We start from the raw sequence: 24,429 nt of genomic DNA, 5'->3' as shown, positions 1-24,429 counted from the left end.
ACTGGAGGTGCTTGTCTACTGCTGCCTCGATTTCTTAGTTTGTTTGTGTTATTGTGTGACTTTTGTGTGTTAAGGGATTAGTTCGGATTCACCAAATTCACACAGTAACTCAAACAAACTAGCTGTTTGAGGCAGCGGGCCAGCAACTTTTTCTAGTGTTCCGTCAGGTAAAATGACTGTTTTTGTCAATGGAGTCTGGTGGCTTTGACCAGAGCATAGAATGGCTGTAATTCCTGCTGCGTAAACTTTCATAGTGTGGTTTCATGCCCGGACATTTACGGCTCTGTAACGTCTCGTCTGCACTATGAACGTGCCCGAAGCGGGATGCCGGGATCAAATGATCCCAGCAATTTTCCAACTCCAGGGGTAGTCACAGAGGTGGAAAATTGGTGGGACTGTTGTAAGCAGGACCACTATGAATGGGCCATCGGGGTGAATCGGGATATTTGACATTGCGGCTGACATCTAACACACACCTCACACTTGATCTGACAGTCATCGAATCACTGTTCAGCAGCACAACAACTGCGGCCACCGTCACTACCTGTGCATATCGTTCGCCCCTTATTGTAATGAAATTGTCTTGCTAACTGTACACGTGGAGTCCGCCTCTGATCGTAAACAAACTGGCATTGCTAACTGTGCACAGAATGTCCGGTGCTTGTTGTGAAAAAACGGAGATTGAAGTGAACACGTGCACATACATACTGTACTGCTACAGAGCTAACTGTGTAGCCCATTAGCATTGCGCTACTGCGCAGCACTGCTGCTGCTCTGACTATCGTCTCCTCCCACTACCCTCCCACCTCGTTCAGTGACGCCAGACTGCACTATGAAAGGGCATGAATATCACGGCTTCGCAGGGTCACTGTGAACGCCCTAAGGTGAAAAGCCGGCAATATAAAACGCGACATTTCCGGGACTGTACTATTAAAAGGGGCTTTAAACAGGGCTGTCTGATGGCAAAGTAAAGCAGTGATAGTATTCAAAAAAATATAACAAACTTTTAAACTGATAGTTTTTTTCTTTAGGTGGCTAAAATATGTTTTGCTGTACACTATTTTGCTTCAGTGCTTGTACTCCTGCTTCTCCAAACTGGGGGCAGCTGACTGCGACCTAATCCACTGACTGATAAGTACCTCATAGAAACCCCACTTCAAAAATCTGAACTATCCATTTAAGTTGTCTGTCTCCTAATGGGCTCAGTGAGATGAATGCAGAGAAGAGATTCTGCTGCCCCACACAACTTTGCGAGAACAGAGGCAACCTTCACTCGTGTCCTGCTGCTCATTAAATGTAAGCAGGTCACAGAAACAATCTGACCGAATCCTTGAGCCGTCCCAGACATCCCAGTCACCTCAAACATGCTTGATTTTCTTCGTGAAATATATAAAGATGATTTGTGAGGGCTGTGATCAGCTCTAGCCAGTAAGAAGAAACCTAGGGGAATATGTTTGGTTGGATCTCCTTGGCTTTTCAGCTTTCAGTTTTGTGTCTGTCCTTTTCTTTGCTGCACAAATGATTTCACAGGCAGCAAAAACAGAAAGCTGTTGCTCCATCTGGCATGTTCACATTGCATGAAAACCCATCACATTTGCTTTCACAGACAGCAGAATGCCATTATGATCCCAGCTCAGGTGCAGAATCATGTTGCATGTAACACTGAGGCCATTGTTTAATTGGCGCAGTAAATCAGTTTGTATGTATAATATGGCAGATGTCATCATCCATCCACACTATGGCCAGCCTCATGCGAAATGATGACAACACTGTGTGCTTTCAGAAACAGCCGTGTGTTTTCAATACCAGTAAACCCCACAGATCCCAGAACGCTCCAAGTGGAGCTGGTTCTGTGAAGAGTCATTGTTGCGGCACTTTGACTGTCGTTGCAATTCTTCCACCTGCAGTTTAGTTGAAAACCATTGAGCCTCGGCCTGAAATGATCCTTTGTGTGCAGCGACTCTTTTCCTATGAGATGTAAAAGGAGAAGCTGTTGACGTGGCAGGCATCCGTGCTCTGTCTGCGTGTGTGTTTGTCTCTGATGTGAGATGTTCACCTCACAACCTTGCACTTGGAAAGGAGCCGGGACTGGGCGTGGTGAAGGGCAGACACATCATGACTGAGCTGATGACTTGTTATCATGAGTAGAGCTGCCAAGCACCATAACCCAGAAAAAATTGTCTTTGGGGTGTAAATTTATTGGATTGGACTGAAGTGCACTCGTGTGAGATTTCTCTGAAATTCAGACAGACGGAAACAAATGCACATTAATGAAACAACAATACATAACAGGAGATTGAATTGCTTACTTATTCATCCTCTTCTTGTTTATATTTGCATTGTCTGCTTTTTATCTTTGACAAGATGTCAATCAAAAATTCTTAGCACTGCAGTGGCAAAGAAGTAGTGACTTGAAGCAAGTTGTAAAATAATTCACTCAGTCTAGGTGTTTATTCATTTTATTCAGTTAAAATGTAGACAGGCAGCTTTAAAAACAGCTAGGTGTATTGTTTTACTGTATACTCACAGGTCTCCCAGACCAAAAATCTGTCGAGTGCAACTAAACTGGTCTGATTTGTTCCTGGTCACACCCATTTGGCCAACATTAAGCAGGTCTGTTTTTGTGTGTGGATGTTTGAAACTGTGCTCTGCACTCACAACCTTAAAGCATACCAGTAATTCAAAACAAGGCAAACTCTTGAAATGGATTTATATTTTGTCAAGAAAATGCTGCGTTGCCCAAAACACCGGCCCCTGTCACTGAAAGGCTGTGTCCCCTGTCTCCAGGTGGCAAAAAGTCAGTGTGTGATTGAGTGTTTGACACTTAAAATTTAAAAACACAAGACAATTTTACCGGCAATTTCTCTTATTCTCTGCTCACATCACATCTGTGTTTTTTGGCTGCATCAACTGTAACTCTGTCACTTAACCACACACTCGCTAAGCAAACATTATGTTACTATTATACCAACATAGTATGTGAACATCGAGATTACTCTAATGCCCTTTTGACCCACCATCTTCAGTGGGGATGGCTTAATCTGACTCAGAAACATTTATCTGCACCTCTATTCTACAATCACTAATATCACACATTAAGAAATTACAACTGTGTATGGGTACTGACAAAAAAAGTAACCCTTAAAATGTTTTATTATGGCCCCAAAAGGAACATTGACAATTTTGGGTGCATTTAAATTATGTCCTAAATGAAAAAAGTATGGTGCATGGTGGTGGATAAATGCATCAGCTAGAGTGGAGCCATAATTCGAATTAGCTGTTTTTTTTTGTGCAGATACATGACTCTACCAGGTCTTTACAGGTAAAAGTGACTCTAGAAACATCGGAAATACACTTTATTATCATGAGCATGTTAATGGATTTATTTTTTGTGAATTGCATCAAGTGCCATTATTGTATAACTGCAGAAGAGAAGGAGTAATTCTTGGATCTTTCAATTAGTGTTTAGCTGTTAAACCTACAGTATGTAATTGAATGTGTAATTCCACAAATGTGTTTGTGCGAACATCATGACATCAAATACTAGAAGGAGACCTGTTGTGACCATCACCCTCTCTGACAAACCCCTTGTGATTAATTACATTTGCTAAGTATCATCTTGTGTGTCCCATTTGGTCTGGAGTCCAGTGGCTGCGTTGCTGCTTTTGCCTCCAATCTGGGCCTCGCTGCTCTGCCAGCAGACGACCTCCAGTCCTGTCAGTAAATTAATACTGTTATGAGCCGCGCTTGCCACCCAATGCCCAGCTCCCCCTCTCTGACAGCAGCTCTAATAGAGGCAGCCTTTATGCCACATAAACAGCTTATGTCCGCGGCTCTCATTAGGCTGCCAGTGAATCATGGTATCATAAAGCCGGCTTTCCTCCGCTGCCGCTGTGAGGCAGAGAAGAAGAAAATCACAGGCTTTTTCACACTAAGAGGAAACATGTGATTTCTCTAAAATGAAATGCTCGTCCCCCTTCCTGTAAATTGATTTCATTCATGTAGCGCGGTGCACTCGTGCTTATGCTGCTGATGTAATATGAAAACCTTGTAACTCTGGAGATTACATGTTCCTCTATTGGTTTGTGTACAGAACATCTCCAAAAAACAGCTGGATAGCAAACATAAACACACATAAACTAATATGCACATAAGAAATTTACACCCACATAAACTGGCATAGTTTCCACTGTGGTTCTATACACTTCATTAATAAACCATAGAATTACATTGGATTTTTTTTTCTTTCTGAATAATCACTAAATAAAAGTTAAGTTCTAGTCTGACCTCTCTTCTTGCACATTCAGTCTCTTGCATGCTCTTTCTTTTTCTGTCTCCCTTATATGTTTTTTCTCTCAGTCTTTTCTTCTTTAACAGCCCCTCATTGTATCAAAAAGTGTCTCTTTTAGTGCTTTGCCAGAAAACCTATACTTTTTTTTTTCAAACTTTATTGCACAATACTATAACTACAAGTTCAATCAAGAATCTCCACTATGCATTCCCCCCAAAAATACAAAGAACAAAAACAAAAACAACATTCTGCAAGGCAAAGAGTTGAATAAACAACAAAACTATCATCTCAGTAAGTCAAGTGGACACAGACACAAACTCCAATAGAGATATAAAAGTATAAAAATAAACTATGACATTAGAAAATAAAATAAATAATAAATACAGGCAACAATACAAACAGATCCTCTTTAGCGCTGAGACAACCTCTCTCACCACACCACTCCCATTCCGACCCCATGAAAAGGTGCCCAAAGATAGATCATCACGTCATTTAAGACCTTGACACTTCATCCAGCCAATCATCAAAAAACTTTGATAAATCATTACAAAGTTTTTGTATTGGTCCATATTTTTCAGCTAAAACTAATAGAGAGGAGTAAAATATTTTAAGTTCGTTTTTGAAACATATTAGTGAAGGTCTTTGATTTCTCCATTTACATGTATGAATACGATATTTTCCCATAATCATGATGATATTCAGAAAACCTATACTGCAAATGGTAAGATGTATATAAGTAGAGAAAGAAGACCATAGATCCATCCACATCCATTGCAAGTCAGATGATTTTTGATGTTCTGTGGCAGGGCAGAAGGACTGACAGACAGTCAGTCAGGTGGAGCGAGTGGCTGAGTCGAGCAGTTAACAGAGAAGGAGGCAGGAAAGTGACTTTGATTGCTTCGTCTGTCACTGGAGCCTGGGAAAGAGGCATCCAGGATTATACAGGTCATGCTGAGCTGACAGAAACTTTACAGTGTCAACATTGTCCCTGTCAATTTAACAGACGTTTAGTGAATGGCACTGCAGGCTGCAGTTTGTCCTCGATCTCTTCCTCACCCACATATAAACATCAGATTGTTTCCAATGCAGGGTCCTGGATTTTTAGACTTTAAGATTTTTTTTAGACTTAACCTAAAGACTGAACTGAAGTTTAAAGTTTTTTTTAGAGCTGCATCTAACTAATCAACACATTTTGACTTGCATGAAAGTCTTTAAAGGGACAGTGCACCCAAAATCCAGAATAAATGTTTTTCCTTTTACTTGTAGTGTTTGAGATATCAGCTGTTGAGATGTAAGTAATTATTTCTTCAGTTTTTTTATTTGCTTGAGTTTACTATAATAACAGCGTGCCGGTCAAATAAATAGTCTGCTCACAACTTATGCTCCCCAATGTTGTGACATTTTCCCAGTCTCATTATTATTCCTGTCAGGATGTATTCTCTATGCGTTAAAATTCTAAGAAAACATGTGTAATGAGTTCCTCTTACTACAAGTTTATATTCATGGTTGTTTCGCTATTTTACTCATGACTCATGGTATTGAATGTCAGGAAAACAAACCAAAAAAAGATGTTGTCTGCATATACTGCACATTTTTGGTGAAGGCAGATGTACCTGTTTACCCCACTGAAGTTTTTTAAAGTTCAGAGGTTGGATTCATTTGCTGCTGTAGGCAGCTATTCAGCTTAGCTGCATACATAGTTTCCCACAAATGTGAACAAGTGTGACCTGGGAGTCCAGTCACATGTTTCCTAGAGATGTGTTTGTGACACATTCCCCTGGGAACTACAGTCAGATGTTATCTGGATAATGAGACAGTATGGACATAACTGGATATGTATTCATCTATTGTTTTAGGGTGTGTGTCTGTGTGTTTAGGCAAACACGACAGAAGGCTGAAAAAAGAAAATCGTTTAACAACATCAAATGAATTATGTTCTTTCAAATACATTTCAAATCTGCTGTTTTAATTAAACATGTTAACTTGATTCAAAAACATTTTAACATTTTTGTTTTTTTCAGTGTATGTGTATATTTATTTTGGGTTCAAAGAGGCAGCTACTCTCCCTGATTAATAGATTAATTAACAGATTAATATGCATGTAAACTGAGAAAATCATATGTAATCTCTGTATCACTGCTAAATCATATATGATGTATAGGTAGTACTTTATGCAATACGGTATATACCATAAAAGAGCTTGTCTGCAGGGGTGATTCCAGGATTTTTCAAATGAGGAGGTACAAGAAGATCCTATCAGAAATAATCATATTTCAGCTGTGGGCAGTGCCACACCATACCTCCTGGGTAAACATGCCTTTGCTTGTTTGTGCAGCACACCTGCTGTACGAGCAGTGTGACCAGTCCAGCAGCTTCACTCAAGTAAGATTACGTAACACAAGAGTGTGAACACACACGAAGGCAGCTCAGTAATGTTAATCCTCATTCCAAAGGGACCTCGCTAAACTCGCTTGGCTTCCCTCTCGCCTCACTGGCACCAAATCAGCAGCATTCCTTACCGGCTAACTGAAGCAACTTAACCTCACTGTCAGCGACAGTGTCGCACTGTCAACAGTGTGACAATAGTTATAAGAAAAAAACATTGTGCTTTTGTTTTAGCAGTGGTTGAAAAGATCAGACCAATGTCATATGTTGACAAAGTGGCAGCTTTTGTTTTTCCAGTAAGTATTAGAAAAGAGGGAGGAATAGCTTAAGAGGCATTTTCTTGACCAAGTGTTGATGCTGCCCATGAGCCAGACAGATTACACCGTGTTAAAGGTCATACTTTTTCAGAGCTGATGCTTTATATTCTCCCTGTAGGTCTCAGCAGTTCTAAAATATGAGTAAGATTGGCTAAACTATCCTGATCCTATCCTGAGAAAGAAAAAAAAAGACTCAAACCAACAAACTGAAGCTCCGTGCTTTCAGAGAGTGGCATAAATTTTCCCAGTGTTCATTGAGTGAGCACATGGAGCGCAGTTACATTCAGCCTCAGGCCCTCCACGAGTGGGATTTAGAGCAAGTGCATTTAAAACCTCATCCATCCCGCCCTATGGACAGTAGTGGAACACGAGGTTTGCCAATGCAACACCAGTGCCAAAGCATTATGTATGCATTATTCCATTTTAAATGTCGATAGTGTTCGGCCTTTCTGCCCCCCGAGGGTTGTCTGTGGAGGGAGGGAGAGAGGGGGAAAAAAATCCCCTGGCCCCGGAGCCAACTGCACAGACTTTGAAATCGGGTCAGTGGATTGTGTTAAAGCGAGCGAGCCCTTTTATCGACAGGGACAGAAATAGTGAGTTTGATAGTTCTCTGTGTGATTCTGTCTCAGGAGGGCGGAGGGCAAATGTCGATGAATGAGATGAATCAGCTGACAGGTACGGTGACAGGGAGAGGTTGATGTGTCCTTGATCTGATGTCTCCCCTTTCTGTGTCAGTCATCAGTTCTCTGATTCACAACTCACTTCTTAGTTTCAGTCAAAAACATCATTGTGTTTTATGTAAAAATAAAACATAGTCTGTGGACCTGGTTATTCTTATAAAAACTATTATAGAAAATATTGCTGACAGGTTGTCTTTTACAGTGTCTATAGAACTGTAAGAAGTGATATAGCACAACTTTAATAAAAAACAATAACCCTCTTTTATTATTGTGTAACTGCTTTAAGTAACTCATTACTGTTGCAGAATGACAGTAACAAGAAAAAATGCAAATGTTCCATAAATATTTCAAGTTTAATAAGTAATTAAATAACTTAGTTTTTCCCCAGAGAATATAGTTGTTGAGAGAGCGTCGAGAAGCAGTTGTTAATATTTTACACATAAATCAGCATTTATCAGATTTTTAAAAAAAAAACAGCTTTGAACTCATTTAGGACTTTGAACTTGAAAACAAACTTTATTCCACAGATACGACAGAATAAGTTAGTAGTAGTAATAGTTTTGGGCTGATTACCAACAGACCAAGTGCACCACAGGAATCAGACAACACAATAATTGTGTCTTTTGAGCACAGTGTAAGATCAGCTTATCATCATTTGTGCAGTTTTTGGTATCAAGGGGTGATCACACCACAAATTGACTTTCGCTTGTCTACATTAAACATGCAGGTGGAGCTGCAAGCTTGGAGTCATCACAGGGCATAGCTGGTCAACTTCTGTAGCTGGTGAGCTAACCGCTAACCGCTAACTAGATACGTTGCCACCGCACAGCATCGTTTTCAATTATTTTTAGTGGCCACTTGTGGTATTGCAACAAAAAAATCATAAAAACTGACATCTGTTAAACTGTTGACAGGACACCTTGAACTGCATATAAGGCCAATTATGGATTTTTGATCCATGGAGGTTTCATATCTGTAAGAGTTTGCTCCAGCAGAGAAAAGCAATTTAAAAATATTCAATGTCATCACAATGAAAAGTCTATGGGCAGAAACTTGCGGGCAGATCCAAGAAACGTCTTCGGCATGTTAGTCAGGCATCATTGGACAAATATCACACCACTTTGTTAAATAGTTGTTGTTGTAAAGAGTTGTTTAAAATTGATGGTCAGCTGTTAGCTTGTTAGCTTAGCTCAGATGCTAACTGTAAAATATGTTAATACAGGGAACATATGTGTCACTCCTGTCTCATTCCTGCCTGCACATTAAGTTGCTGATGTAAAGCGTTTCATCTTCTGACAGAGGAGGAAAAGAAGCCACAATAGCTTCTTCTACTTTGTTCCCTCAAAGGTCAACACTGTCAAGAGTGACAAAGTTCACCAAAGCTGAACTCTGTGCAAAACATTTTCACAGATTCATTTTGCCTCCTCTAAACTTTCCCATATCAAGTCCTGGAAACACCAGGATTTGAAATGACCCGTGGTTGATGGCCACAGGTTTACTAAAAATAAAATAAAACATAATTCTTCTTTTGCTTTGCCATGTTAACAATTGTGTACTGAAGAAGGTGCTGTACATCTTTAGGACAGCATCATAGATGATGTCACAGAAGTTGTCAAAGTAACATTTGAGGCTGCCCAGATTCTGGATAAAACTAAATGAAAATGACTGATGGATTGTAAGATTGACCACCAGACACCATTCCCTGCCCTCCCGCTGGTGTTTGTGTCACATCCAGGTAAAGTTATTTTGTTGTGAAGCTCTCCAGTCACCGTCCGTTCGTCCGCACCCTTCACCCCTCAGCTCCCTCCTCTCCCTCTGCTCTCAAACTCACACAGGTTACATCAAAGCAGCGTAACCCCTGCCACAGCCGTCACCCCACACTCAGCCAGAAACCCGATTTTAACTGCAAGTGACATTTCTGAGATGCCACAAATTCCTCCTGACAGACAGGGAGAGGGAGACATCCTTTTTTTCTTGGTGAAAGTCGTTTCTCAAAGAGGGTTACTGTTGCAGAAAACTGTGAAAATGTCTTAAAAAAGTCTTAAAGTATGTTGTTGCTGTGACAGTTTCCATTGACCAGGGACTGATGCTCATTTCAGCAATCATTACATTACCGACATGTGTAAGTAATGTGCACAATATCCCTTCTAAGCATGATTCTGAGAGTTTCTATATTTTATCAGTGTGAAACCGTCTGGACAGAGTGGACGAGGTCAGCTAATCCCCATGTGCGATCCTTTCCTTCCTAATAGGATTTACACAGGAGGGGTTTGCTTTTTTTTTTTTTTTAATTCTTAACATATATTTCTGCCTTGCCACAGCTTCATCCATAATTCACTTAGCCTGTTCAAATGTCTTTTTTAAGCCTCTTTCTTGACGTAATGTCTCGATCTATCAGCTAGTGAGGGTTGAATGATTGAGTAGGTCTTTTCATCCCCTGTCACTCCTCGTCTCCTGCAACTCCGTTAGACTTCTGCAGAAATGAAATTCTTTAGTGGCATTAATGCTGCTGTGTATTGAGATGAAACAAAGTTGGTGACTTTGCCCTGTGAATAAAGTTGCCCAGCTCTTTGGTATTCCTGCACGTCGCCTCTGAATGGATGCCATGTCTCTACACTGCCTATACACTTGTGATAAAGCACTTGCTTGCTTGGAAAATGTTTAACCTTGATTTAAGGCCCCACACTTCTCTCTGCCTCATTGTCTCCTCTCTCTTTATTGAAGCAAATTAAAAGAAAGACACAGAGGTAAATGATAGTGACGGATAGTAAGAGGGAGGGCCAATGAGGGTTGGTCTTTTTCAGTTTGCTACTGCACGTCCAGTACATAGATGCATTCGCCCACTATATCACTTGGGAAACATCAGGTACAGCACAAAATGAGAACAAGGGGAAGTATGTAGAAAAGAAGCAACGAAGGATGAAAGGCCAGAGGACATTATTACATTAATTTTTGAGCTTAGTTGTAGGGAGACGTTGGTTTCCTGTGACAGGTTTCTTGGAGATGAGAAGACAGATCCTGCAGAGACATGAAGCCAGAGAACCCGTTTTTGAGTGTTTCTATGTATAATTGTGTGTGTGTGTGTGTGTGTGTGTGTCTTCCAAAGGGGTGTTTTCTGAGGCATCAGGGAGCCACAATTTTAACTTGCCAATTTCTTGCCAGACCACAACCCAATTTCTGCAGTAGATGTAAGGCTGGAAACACGCCTCCCAGAAGCAGTTTCAGCTCAGTCAAAAAAAAGTTTTTACGATTCACCTTGTTGACAACTATTAAATGGGTAATTTAGCATTGCCCTCCTTCAAGCATGTGAGGCAGTTTTTAAAAAATATCAAAATTAATAGCGCAGAGAAGAGCAGAGACATTGACTTTTATATTCCATTCATTCTTCTTCCTTGTCAAAGATTGGCGCCTACTGTTTTCCCAGCAGGATTAGGGTGTGTTATGCTAAGTGTGTATTGTGGCCTCTAGCTGCTAGCTTCAAGCTGAGGAGCGATTTACAGAGATCTGTAAGATCACTTCTTTCCAATGGCGCATTCCAGTCTAAGTCGGAAGTCGGAATTTCCCAGTTGAAGTTTTCAACTTCCGATCTCAAGTGTTTCCAGGTGCACAATGCAAAGCGTAAATGAAATTGCAGTGATTAAAATGTCATCACTTATTTAGGCAATTTAACAGACTTTTTTTTTTTTTTTTTACCTGTAGAGTACAAGTCCCAAAATGAGAAGACTGTGATGTGTAAACTTGGTTATTTGAGACAAACATAAGCTTGTGTTTTGTTGAAGTTGTCTAATGCAGTTTCTGCTTGTACATTTTTGAGTTATACTATTTGAAGTTAGATTATTAAGTAAAGTTATTACGCCAAATAGGCACACATTTTGATACATTTAACTTTAAGAATGTTAAGAATATGTCTGGGACAGGCTATTTGTTTATTGTTTGAAAATTGCGTACTGTCACTTTAAGAGAGAACACCTTCGTGCATTTTTCTTGTAAACACTTTAAAACTGAGAAGGCTGTTACATGGTTTTTGCACCGTGTCCTGTCCTGTTTGGTTTATAATATCCAGCAAGAGGATTCTGTGGATTTACCTGCTTGTGACACATGAGGAAAAAATGTTGATGGACTTAAAATGAACTAAACTAATCATAAATACACACAGGTGTAGTTTAGCACGATCAGAAAGTGATCTTGGTGGACAGTTTTTCCAGATTGAAAATTGGTAGGAAACAGCAGTGATAGGCCATTAAGTGCTGTGTGCATTTAGTCGGACAAAAATGGTAAAATATTGAAGACTACCATGCTGCAGAATCCCTGTCTCCTTACCCATAAAACTGTCCTAATTTCTACTGTTCCCAGAATGCACTTATCAGGTTCAGTATCAGCTCAAAATATGATCTATCAAGCTTTAAATCGAAACCACCACACAGCCAAAAAAAACGAGAACATCTCAAGTGAAACGGAGTTACTACTAAAAATCTGGATAGACCTGTTCAGCCCTGCAGTAGAAAAATAATGCATGACATTTCTATGCAGAGAACTTAATAATATTGAGGTAAGTAGAAACCACTGTGGCTAGATTTTTCCGAACAGAGGGATCTGAAATATAGGGACCCCCCACCCAGCTGTGAAGCAGCGCTGTGGCTGAAATGCCATGCTGCGGGAGGTTATGAAATATTAATTATTTTCTCTTAGGGGGCCAAACAGTAGCACAGAGAGAGAGAGAGAGAGAGAGAGAGACAGAGGAGATCCATAAGTGGCAGCAAAATTAGCACAGCGATTGATTGACGCTCTGGAGATGGCCGCGGCTGCATCCTACTGACCACTTCCTGTCCTCTGCACTTCCTCTATGGTGTCCTTTCCATGTGTGTGTTCATGTGTGACAGCGGATGGAAGAGTTTTCAGGATGAGCTTTTAAAATCCTCTCTTGCATGTTTGACAAGGGCAGACAGAGATGCACTCTCTTGCTCCCTTTTTCTTCCACGTTAGCTTCCAATTTTACCAAGCAGCGATCCTCTTTTAGGTCAGAAGTGGATTTTATCTCCTCTTTCTCTTCCACCTCGTCTACCAGGACACACACTCTCACACTCACGAGTGCATGCAGCTGACTGAAGTACAGTAACTTAGGGTGGGCATCACAGACACCGCCACCAACAAGCAGGTGGACATCCACTGTCAAAGGCTTTTAATGGATCGGACTACGTGAATGAAATATTCAGGACATTTCTTTGGAAACATTTAATTAAATACATTAATGTTTCAAAGGATGCCCTTTAAATAGTTCAAGAACATCTGAAAGATAAACTTCTGTCCACGCCTGGTAAGAGAGAGGGGGAATGAAAGTGGAAGTCAGACTGAAAGGAAAGTGGAGAAAGAGTAGAGGGGAGTTGGTTAAAGAGGTTCCTCTAATGAAGATTAGGGTGAATTGAGGACTACGGGAAGTTAATGGAAGTTAGACTATAAATGCTGCAGGATTCAGCTCCTACATTCTGAGCAATAAAAAGTCTTTTCAGAAAGAACTCTGCACAAATGTTGTATTTAATGACCCTCACATTCCATCATTTTATATCCTTTTTTAAAATTAGGGCTGTATTAAACACATGAAAGAGAATTCTTGGATTAAAAAAATCACTGTCACCCTTTCATAAAAACACACGCTAGTAGATTTTTGGACAACAATAGAGCTCTGTGGCACTGAGCATTAATACAATATATCAGGCTGTGGATATACAGACACTACTTGTTATTAGAATCAATTCATTGTTGGTTTTGGTTTCTTCACTGGATTTAATAACAGTAAGAATAATAAAGAATATTCACCTCTATATCACCCCTAAAATGATAATCTATATATCAATTACTTACTCTTTCTTACTTTGAATTCTTTTTATAGTATAATCTAATAATAATTTTTCACAATCATCATCATTTGTTAAAACCCTAACATATAAAACAGAGATATTTCAATATTGTTTAGCTGTTGTTCAACAAGGCCTACATTTCCACAAACATTTCACATTTCAATTTACAAAGATTTTTCTTTATTTGTGGATTCTTTGTTCATCGTGGAGACATGAAAGAAGATTTATCATGAATTCACAGTAACATGGGGTGATGATTGATAAACAAATCATAATTTTGGAGGTAGAGTATTCCTTTACGTTAATGCACCATGAAGTAATCTATTTAAGCTTTATTTTAAAACTTAAAACAATTTGTTCTTAAAGCTGAATGAAGATTGAGGTAATCATTATTATATGTGTATAATTATTTAGTATATTCTAAGAAAAAGGACAAAACATGTATATATAAATATATACACGGCCGCCCATAAAGTTGGAATAATTTTGTTTTCAGACAAATCCTCTCTTAATTGTGGTTTCATTTTCATTGTGATATGTTTGGAAGAGATTGATTAATACAATTTTAAGAGGATATATACTTTGTCTGTCAATAATAAATCACATTGTTACTCATGTCATTTCATGGAAATATGTAAAAAATATTTTATTACAACTTTTTGGAACAGTGTATATTAAAATATATATATACAAATGTCATAAATATTTTTCTATATTATTTTTTATCAGAGTGTCAAAAAATAGAGGCCAAACTGCATTACGTTCTCATCCTTGCACATGTGAGAAAAGCTTAAGTATGGAGTAAATAAATAAAAACTACCATGTGATTATTTCATATGGATATCTATGTATTAATTACCAAATACCATGCTATATCATCATATATATTGAGACATAAAATGAGCTATGTTAGGATAGACTATTTTGGCTATGTAACCCAGCTGTTCCATATATACACTTTTACTAAACCAGTACACTTTACTGTGACAGAAGATAATCTATTCTAATATTTATAGTTGCTCAGGTGTAAGTCTAACACTGGATATTGTGATGTGTAAAATGTTACCTCTCCTGAACTGCAGCTGACATTCATCTGCTTTGTTATTCTCCCTGCTGGCTGTTAAATTGACACAGCAGCTTTTCTGATAAGGTTCTGTAGATTGGAAGAAAGGTGTAAAATTAGCTCTGTAGATTCAGGTATGAAATCTCACGTGTGGTTTCTGCAGTAATTAAAGTGGAGATAAAGATGCCTGGCGGCTATTAGTCGCACACATTGTCACCTTGGAGTAAGTCTGACAGGCCGTGAGGAAAATTAACCAATCTGCCTCAAATCCTCAGAGGCATTTCTTTAAAAAAAATTCACGCTCATTATCGTCTGTCCTCTGTGTCATCTGTGTTTGGTTATGAGAACTGGTCCTGCTGGTGTTGCTGGGAGCTGAAAGGAGTTGTGGACATACTTTTTGTTGGTCTTATTCAAGTAAACAGAATGTGTCCTGCAGGTTCATTGTTCAGTACCCACCACACCCACCTTAACCAGCTTTTATCCTTATATGGTCGTGTCTTCCTGGTGCCTGCAGAACATAGCTCTATAGCAGTCTGACCTGTTCCTGTTACCTGTTCTCCGCTGTTCACCGTTGTCTCAGTGGACTCAAATGAAAAGAAAATATTTAAATGTCACTAAAGTATTTAGTTCAACATTTAATCCAGCGAACAGGATTTTTTTTAAAGTGAAAAAATCTTGTAAGACGAAAAGACAGCATTCTTTGTTTACATTTTCTTTCAAATTAATTTGTATTTGGATGAAATACAATTTGTCAACACATAGAAGACTCCTCAAAAGAAAATTGAGATATTTAGTCTAGCTGGTTGTTTTCAGTGTGACACTTTAGATTGTGGTCGACTCTGCGTGGGTGTATTTGTGTTTTCTCTTGGTTTTACTGAGGCTTAAGTGTTCATGTGCCAGTGTGGCAGATTTCGCAGAAGGATAAAGGGTTTAAAAAACAGACAGGGACCTTGTGTGGCTCAAAATAGAAACCATTCAAACAGTAAAGCAGCATTATTACTTACTAATAGGTCTCTATGTACCATTCACAGTATTTTAAGTGGTTATTTAAAAAAATAAAAACACCTCAGAGGGACCAACTAAGGCTTTAATAGTGTCTTTGTGAGAGACAGAAATACATAAAATACTGTTTCATCCCTTTGTCATAACTGGTCATTAAAAAAAAAAGTCTTATCTTGAAGTTTAGAGCAAAAAGTCATTTTTGTAGTGATACTGATACTGTTATATTGAGTTTGGAGTTATGTAATGGATACTGGTGGACTGCTGTTTATGCCATTAAACATCCATTAAAACACGCATTATGTAATTTTCTGTGGCTGTGGCTGATTATAAAAAAAGGTGAGTGGTGATGTTGTGAACTAGCGTGGGATTATGGGAGTTGGGAGTTTCTCTGATGCTGTTCAGTCGACAAAAGATGTTCTGGGGCAGCTAAATAACTGATAAATCATGATCCAGGCGTTCAGGAGGTTTTGACAGGGAGCCAAAATTTTCTGCAGAGGTCTCCTCCTCTCAAAAACAAATTTATCCAGTCATAAACAAGTAAGAATAAATAAAGCAGTTTTGTGTTAAAAATCTGAGTTTCTCTGACACTGTTTCGTGGACAGCTGCTGCCAACGTTTGTTCCGCTTTTTCTCTGATAACTTAAGATCCAGACATCTGATGACTAAAATCCTTCATCCTGTTTTAATATATATTTGAAAACCTTAAGTTAATTTATGACAACCTCTGGCAGACAACCACAATGCTGGTGCATGTGCAAAGAGGATACGATGCCATGGCAGGAGACCAAATGAAAGATCACGCATTAAAAATAGCTGGAAACATATATACAACGTATATATATATTTGTAGGTATAATTTTCTTTTCAAGCATATCAGCCTGAGCATTGAGATTACCAGGAGAACAGCGTGGCTACAATACAGACTGTTAAATCAACCAAAGCCAGACCTGATTCCTTCACTGAAGTGTATTGTAAATTTGTCAGGATTTTCAGAGGAGCAAGAGTTTATGAGGACATCACCGACTCTTATAGGTGATCACCTTTCAGTTTGGAGTTCTCAGCTTGTCCTTTGGTATGAAATATCTCCCCTCTCCTTCCCAGAATGCCAGATAAACAATGCTACTTCTTTTCTGTCCGTTCTTTTCTGACCCTTACAGGACCTGTCCTCTTTAGAGACTAAGAAATTCCCTCCCCTTCTTCGTGATAAGTCATGTCAATGCATTTATTGCTCTGAATCAATATTTGCGCTTCCAGTGTGCAGATGAGAGACACAGAGAGGAACAGAAAGAGAGAGAGAGAGAGAGATGCTCTAGCCTCTGCTGCCAAGCCAGATTTGGCTTTCAGAGATCTGCCAGAGGCTCTTGTCTGAGGCTGCTTATTTTCTGTTCTGCCTTTGTTTTGGGCCGACCGGCATCTCCATAGTAACAGCCAGAGAGTGGCTGGTCTGGCAGCACTTGGCGTCGCGTGAAATGGAGTGGGTACATGCAGTGCTCTTCAGATAGGGATAGGCCCAAGATCAGAGAAAGTTCCAGTGGAGCTATTAGCTTTTAGTCTTTACAACTAGAGCGATAAATGAATATCGGTGAATATAAAGGGGAATGGTCTGTGAAAAGAAAGCACACGCAGACTTGGACACATTTTTTGGCGCTGTCAGAGTCAGAGTTAATGCACCAGACAGAGGTTTTGGACAAGGGAAGTGGCAGTGGAGAAGGGGTTACGATGGGCTGGGAGGGAGCAGATGAGCAGAGGATGAGAGGTGGAAGAGGGGGGGTTAAAATGCCAGCGGTTTCCTCCGTTATCTCCCAGACTGCCTTGTTACCGTAAGCCAGCTTTGAATAGGCGGAATTAGCGGCAGCCGTCCGGAGCTGAAAGAATAGGGTGAGTCAGCCGCATTACTGTGTGGACAGCGTTTCTAACCCCCCATCCCACCCCCCCTCTCTCAGTGAATCAGTCTCTATGTGTCAAAAAGTCCTGCCTGACTTCAGTGTCCAGGTGCATCTGTTTCAATAGTTTGTTCCATTGCTCTTTCGAATAATGAAAATATTATATATCGTACTGGGATTTCTTGTTCACTCTCTTAGCTTGATAAAATAGCAAAACGTGACTAGCTTATTAGTTTTTACTAATAATAAACAATTATTGTTTTGAGGGCTAAAATGAGTTGCCAATTAATCAATTTGTAGTTGGTGTGAAGTGTATTAAATAACCAAAAAGCACCAATGTCAAAACTTTACTCCCTCCAACTTCTGATATTTAAAAAAAAGTATTGCTTCTCCCTGTTATATTGTAAGTTGAATATATATGTTTTCTTTTTTCTGTGTTAACCAGACAGAAAACTTTTTATGTTTAATATAATAGAGTACTCAGTTTTTTGTTGTTTACAATGATGTCATCTATCTGTCAGGCTCTGCTCTTTCAGGTTCGGCTCAGCCCTCATCAGACTTTTTTTTAGCCTTAGCTGCACTTATGCATCTTAATTTACTAGTTTTGAGACTATAAACACTGTGAACATTCCAGAAGTAATTCTGACTCACAACTCCATGTTTTTAACCTGACAAATCTGACTATATCTGAGACAGAAGATGAACAGTTGAAGTTAAGGGATTCTGAGCGAACCCTGTGGCTGAGCCTGACAAGATGACACATCACCAGGCCAAACCCCCATTCATATTATGCTGTGTTCACACTGAATGTAGAGCAAAATTATCACCTTGTGTACTATCATTCAAGCAGTTGATCATCAAGATGTGGTAGTTGCATTTATTTAGGGTCAAACTAACGACTATTGCTGCTCTGTACCTGAAGCCTAACATACGAAACCAAGCGCCATTGTGTCTGTTTTCACAACATTATGCGGAGGTGCAGACATCTCAGTGAATTTTTCTGCCTTCTCCGGGAATTGTGTTGGGATGACTCCCGATATACTCCGGTATGAATCCAAAGTAAATGTGTTTAGCTTAATCCCTTTCCGAAGATGCTGAAATAACTACAACATTATGCCTATTTGTAAAAAGTCTGAATTCATGCTTTGTCAGGTCTGTCCACAAGACGACAAGGAAACAACTTTCAAAATATGTGCTTTCTGAATGGAGTTTGGATCGATCAGAGCTGTGCTATGCAGGAGATTCTTAATACTGAGTATTTAACTCAACAAGAGAAGAAAGAATTGATAGTTGAATAAAATCATTAAAACTTGATGAAGTTCTCCTTACAAATAAATCTGTTTAAATGCTTTTTAAATTGTGTTATTTTGCATGGATGTCTGCTTATGACAAACACAATGTTTATATTTAATATAAATATAAATATAATTTATATATTGTTTGGATATGATACAGTTTGTTTAAATTACCCCCAATTTCCAGTTAATTACCATACATTTCCCATAAATTCCTATAACTCCTATTTTTCAATATTTCCAAAATTCCCCAGTAGAGATAGGCCGATATATCAGGCCATTATTTGCGTTTTTTACTTGTATCGGCATCGGCTGATATGTGTGTGCGTTCGCCAATCAATCAGCCCATTTCACTGAGCCAACACCAGGCAACGCTCAGTGCAACATCTGCCATTCGCTGGTGAGCTGCTGCTGATACCGGGAAAAAAAAACAACACATCAAATATGTGGACTTATCTGAGGCGCCACCACCTCGAGGCCTAGAACAACATACACATAGTTTGCTATCATTTAATATGTTTTGAATGTTTTGTTAAAAAAGTTTCTTTTTTTTGTTTAAATTGAGACTTGTGTAACATTTGTTATCATTGTGTAATTTTTATCATGTAAATGGAGGGAGAAAAGGCAATATCAGCTTCAAGAATTGGCCAAAAAAAAACAGCAGCACATATCGGGGATCAGTTTAGACTGATGTCAAAATAATCGGTATCGGCATCGGCCTTAAAATACCTGTATCGGTCGACCACTATTCCCCAGTTTAACTTCCCATGGAAAGTTTCTGGAAATTTACCAGAAATCTTCCACCCCTTTGCAACCCTAGTGTCAACACACCATTACAGTGACTGCTACAATCATGGGATGACAAGCATGGCTATAGACTTTTAGTTTTGTTGAGTAATTAAACAAACACTGCTGGTCACACATGGTTTTCTGAACATCCTCCTGTCACACTGTGACCTTTGAATTCTCTACTTATATCTGCCTGTAATGATATTTCCTTCTCTATTATCTTTCCTTTATGTATTTCCTCTGTCTCTCTCTTCCTTTAATCTCATCTCGTTGACCTCATTCAACCTCCGTCATGCTGCCTCTCCGCACCGTTAATTTGAGAAGAGGAGACTAAAGTGTTTTAGCGCAGCTTGATTTGCTATTAGAAGCTGTTTAATTAGAAAATGAGCTGAAATTAACAAATCCCCAGTCCTCAGACGGTGTTGACAAACTCTCAGGTGTAAGATGCACACGTGCTCACTTCTCTTAAAACGTGGCCCGCGCTGATATGAGCGCCGTTCAAATGCTCTTGTGGCAGGCAGTCTCTAAAAGACAAGAGTGGATCTGGGTGTCTCCTGAAGCAGCCAACAGCTATGTCAACATTGGCTCGCCTAATTCACACGCTCAGTGGGAGATGTCATCTCTTCCTGCAGGAGACCAAAAACATCAAGCTGCTTAAAGTGTGGGCTACTTCATTGAACAACACACTCAAGTACACACACACACACACACACACACACACACACGGACAAGGACAAACAAGATTATAAGACAGTAATTGCACACACACAACTCATCAACATAAACTAAATTAATAAAATGATCAAATTAAGATGAGCAGAGGAGAGAAAACCTGTTGTACAGTCCGGTCAATTAATTATCCAATGATTAGAATGTGGTTGTCAGTTTTTGTTATCACGGCTGTTTATTTGAAATTAATGTTAATATTGATGCTGTTGGGTGACCTTGTGGTATTGTTATTTTAGCTGAATGGATGCACTTTAAGCAAGCGCCATAGTAATAACAGAAATGAAGTGTCATATATGTAGTTCTCCTAACTTGTGCTAGGTCCACCTGTTATGCTTAAATTTAGTACTGTCTCTGTGTCCTTATCCTTTACTTCTTCCTTTTAAGTTTATTTAAGTCTCCCCTCTGCTTCATGGTATAAAGAAGTCTATGGTGCATTCACTGCTGTTGGAAAGTTTCTTAATGTGAAAAGTTCATCACTTTTTGACACAGGATCTAATTTGCAGAAGTCAGAGCATCACAGCTCATTTTAATACACTATGTTACAAGAAGTAGTGCTTGCTATGGTCACTAATATGCAATTGTAGCAACAAGATTAATTTGTCTCAGGTCAGTGTAATCGTCCTGCCCTGACTATTTTATCCCTCTGTGATAAACTGTGAGAATGTGATCAGCTTCTTCATGCAGGAAACTTGAATACATGTAGGTGAAACTGTTAAAACCATCCAGCTCTCTTTATTACCTACTTCAAATGGTATCAGTTGATTAATGGCCGTTCGTCACTTGGGATTATAGATAAGAGATGGAAAGGCCACATTCAACCTCCTAATTTGCTTAATAGGCCATTATCGTCTATTGGTAGTATGGGTCACCGCAGGAAGGCTCAAAATAGTTTGGCACCGACCTCTAGTGGCTGTAGTTATTATGACTGGAGCAAAGGTCAGGTGATGCTGTGTAAAGAGCAACAAAGTCCGAGTAAGTAGAATGTTGGAGAAGATAGATGAATCAAACAAATATAGGACTTTTACCCAGGATAATGTTCATGTCCTGTGTGAAACCAAAAGTCAACACACTTATTTATTTTAACTTGTGTTAGGTAACTTAAATTGTCCTGATCTCATTCAGTTGTGAAGCATATACTTTGTATTAACTGTAATAAGGTTAATGTGCTTGAAGTTTGCACTGTGCAGCTGTATGATCTAGGAACAAAACTGATAAAGTATTAGATCTGGAGTGGTATCGGCAGATACTCAATAATAAATTACTCAGATCAGGATCAGGGCTGAACAACATAAGAAATGTACTGATTTTAACCAAAACAATAATCTTTTCCTAAACCTCACCAAGAGGTTTTGTTGCCTCAACCTAAGTCGATGGTTGTCTTTTTTTTCAATTCACAACATTAATCGTGTTTAAAACTGCAACCTTTTCATAACACGCAAGAAAGTGCAGTTTGTCCTGTCTGAAGCATTATACTGATACTGATAACACCTTAAATCGGCAATTAAATGGGCTGGTGAAGTTTGGTCCTAAAATAACTTCTTCAGATGTGTGAAAGGTGCATTTGGATGTTGTCACATTAACTTAAAAACCAAGTTGATTTGGAACAAACAAACGTAGAAATGTAGCATCATAGTTGCTGTATTCAAGGTGTTTGAGCCTCAGAATGACCACAGTCACTGCTTCCTCTGGCTCTGCTCAGGACTTCCAGTCCCAGCTTTTATCATAAAAATTTCTCCAGACCTTCATCATTTGAGCCAGGGGGGTATGGTTGCCTGAGATTACACGTCTGGTAGCTCTGGCTGAATTCAGCACTTGGGGATCACAGTGCTTTGTCTCACTGTGGTGAAAAGACATTTGGGAGAAGAACCATGGCAGCATCTCAAATTCATTCCCACCCATTTAAGTTTCTGTCATGCTCCGCTGTCACAGGTTTGCTTTATCACCTCAGTGAATGTCGTCACTCTCTCTTTGTGACCACGAGCCGCAGACCGTTAAATAATAGTCCTTTTTTCCGAAATCTGCACTATTATGAGTCTGCCTGAAAGCCCAGTTGGAGCTACGTGTCTGTGATTTTGAGAGACAAAGTGAAACAGAAATGGAGTGAGACTGTTAAGGCCCATGTGAGTTAATATATGATAGTGTGTGAATGTTTGTGTATGTGTGAATGTGTGTAGGGATGACTCAGAGCAGTTGCTGGCAGCTAAGGTGAATGTGTTAAGCCCCTTGAGCCAGCCAGTTGATTAGAAATGTGGTTTGAGACGATAACTGAATCAGTGTCTTCGCTCAGTAGGACACCATTTATTTTTTTAGAGATTATTTTTAGTCTCAATAAAAGATGTTTTTTTTTTTCCCCAACTGCAATTTAGGTGGCTCAGCACACTGACACAGAAACATTATTAAAAAAAAAATGCTTATTTGTTATTGTCATTTTACAGAGGTGCCTTCGGGTCACTTCAGCTCTGGTGTAGTACTGCTACTTTTTTAGCTGACATAGAAATGTGAAATTTGTCAGCGGTAAGTGTTAAAATATTAATTCACTGACATCAAGGGTGAAAACAGCACTCTGTAGCTGCTGCTTCTGTTTAAATCTAGGCCTACGGGGCCGAACAAAGTAAACAAAAGAGTACAAACAGTATGTTAAAATGATACTCGAGGCAAAGTCTGCCACTCCAATTAACAAACACTCACCTGCTGTAGACGTGACAGGTGAGTGCTTACACAGGTGGTTGTAAAAGGTTTGTAGTTTCTTTTGTCACAGAGAATGGAGGATGTAGTCAGCTCGGATTCATTTTGGTTGTGATGGATTCCAGAAGTGATCACTTCTATTGCATGATTGTTAAAATGCATTCCTTGCAATTATGCATAGCATGCATACGTAAACTCAGTAGAAACACCACACTAAGGTATGTGGGAATTATGGTTGCAAAGGGCTGGAAAATTTCCAGTAAATTTCCTGAAACTTTCCATGGAAAGTTAAGCTTGTGAATTTTGTAAATATTTCAAATAATAAAAAACATGACATTCCAACAGATTTATTTGGAAGTAAAACTTTAAAGTTTTAGTTATTTTATCGAAGAACCAATTCTTTAGATAAATAGATAAATAGATAATCTGTTAACTATTACTCACCCCCCCCCCATGCCATCCATTCAAAAATTAAGTAACAGAGATTTCAAACTATGCCCTTTAACCTCAAAATGTGTGTGTGTGTGTGTGTGTGTGTGTGTGTGTGTTTGTGTGTGTGTTTGTTTGTGTGTGTGTGTAGCGAAAATCGCATAAAGTTACCTGTGTGTGTGTGTGTGTGTGTAATTAAAATCACATAAAGTTACCTGTGTGTGTGTGTATGTGTGCACGTGTGTTTGAAGCATATGTATGCATGTGTGAGGAGTGTTATGAGGGGCATTTTATGCCAGCACACTATACTAAAACGCGTGTACAGCGCCTATGCGATGACATCAAACGTCTAACGTGCGCGTGTAAATTCCATTCACTTTCAATGGACAGACAGGCGTCACGTAGGCGTCACGCAGACGCTGTACACGCGTTGTTGCACATACGCCTACGTGACGGCTGCGTGACGGGTGAACTACGCCTCAAATACGTGACATGAAGACCCGCGTGACTGTTAAGTACAATTCTACATAGGCGTACAGACACGCGTATTGCGAGTACACCAGATAACATGGGTGACGGGTGAAAAGTGCCACTAGCGAACGTAGCGGACGCCTGTGTGTGTGTGTAACGCGTGTAAGCCTATAACAGTTCAGCTGTTACACAGAGTCTCAGCTTCATATGGTATTGTTTATAAGAAAGCACAATTTATAGATGAAGAGAAAGACTATCTCGTACGTACCAGATAAACTTAACGTTTTTCCGGCCAAAACCGGAGGCTTAATTAGCCTGTTTTAGGAGTGAAAGTCAGCAAAATGCAGCTTAAACAAAATGTTTTACCTCATTAGTTAACTACGAATGTCTGTAAAACATAATGGGACTGTGCATAAGTGCCGAATTGGGTTAAACAGTGTAGATATAAGGTCCGATGGAATCATATTGTGAACGGACTGCTGTCCACATGGCTACTGAATATTCATTAGATAGGTCCGCATGGCTACTTAATATTCAGGGGTGACAGCGATTACGG

At 39.4% G+C, this 24,429-nt stretch overlaps 1 protein-coding gene across 1 annotated transcript in view; it reads left to right on the top strand.

Moving 5' to 3' along the window:
• Window positions 1-24,429, top strand: part of usp43a (ubiquitin specific peptidase 43a) — a 158,067-nt gene that overhangs the window by 14,393 nt on the left and 119,245 nt on the right. The gene's annotated exons all lie outside the window — the stretch shown is intronic.

This window comes from Centropristis striata, chromosome 1 (genome assembly GCF_030273125.1).
Source record: "Centropristis striata isolate RG_2023a ecotype Rhode Island chromosome 1, C.striata_1.0, whole genome shotgun sequence".
NCBI lineage: Eukaryota > Metazoa > Chordata > Actinopteri > Perciformes > Serranidae > Centropristis > Centropristis striata.
This window is presented reverse-complemented; position numbering and strand designations above follow the sequence as displayed.